Here is a 914-nt window from a genome sequence, read left to right on the forward strand (position 1 = left end):
CCTTCCGACGGTGGCACGTAGGGCGACGCCCGCCGGCACCATAGAGCCGATCGAACGGACCAATCAGGTGCCCCTGCCCAATACTACGCTCCCAGTCTCCAGCGTCCGCACGCAAAGAGCAGTGCGAGCTTCCACCTCTGCAAGACGGCTTGACTCAGGGACTTAATCCTCTGTTCAGCCAATGAAAACGCAGCGCCCATCAGACAGAGCACCTGGGACACAATAAATACCGCCGAACGACCCCATTCCAATCTGCAATACCGGGACGATCCGCGGCAAGGTGGAGCAAGGCCCCTAGCACTTCGCCAAGACACAAAAAAATCAGTTTTAATATCGTAGATCCCACATGGGGATCGTATCAGATATTAAGCTGATAAGAACAGATACTAACCACTTTGATCTTAGCCAAAAGGCCGAGAAGCGCCTCATATCCTTAAATCACCAATGCACCTAAAAATAATTCAAATGACCAACTACGGGCTGCTACATTAGCTAAAGCCCGTGCTGGCATAAAGCCAGCTTAAATACTCCAACAACACAACCCTTCCAATCAGTTCACGCTCACCTTTCCTTGAAGATGAACCGATGATACGGTTGGAAACGTTGGAATTCCATTACGCCCTTAGAGTAAGATTTGCTAACCACTTTTGTTATCATAACAATAAATTAGTATTTTTAGAAAACATTTCTTTAACCAAGATATGAACATCGGCCAGCTATTAGCAAATATCAGCCCTGATGAGAAGAGAATAATAAGAAGAATTGAAAAGACCATATATAAAATCAATTCCACTGATGCTGCCATCATCTTTAACAAAATAATAATAATAAAAGTACACTCCTTAAGCAGTGCCATTTCATTAACAATAATAATAATAGTAAAAGTACATTCCTTAAGCAGTGCCATTTCATTA

At 43.7% G+C, this 914-nt stretch overlaps 1 non-coding gene across 1 annotated transcript; it reads right to left on the bottom strand.

The window, feature by feature from the left end:
* Nucleotides 1-226: 226 nt before the first annotated feature.
* LOC135214036 (U2 spliceosomal RNA) lies at nt 227-425 on the bottom strand. Its single transcript, XR_010314252.1, has one exon. It is a non-coding gene; the product is annotated as a U2 spliceosomal RNA (small nuclear RNA).
* Between the last annotated feature and the right edge of the window lie 489 nt (nt 426-914).

Source organism: Macrobrachium nipponense, chromosome 43, assembly GCF_015104395.2.
Source record: "Macrobrachium nipponense isolate FS-2020 chromosome 43, ASM1510439v2, whole genome shotgun sequence".
Classification (NCBI taxonomy): domain Eukaryota; kingdom Metazoa; phylum Arthropoda; class Malacostraca; order Decapoda; family Palaemonidae; genus Macrobrachium; species Macrobrachium nipponense.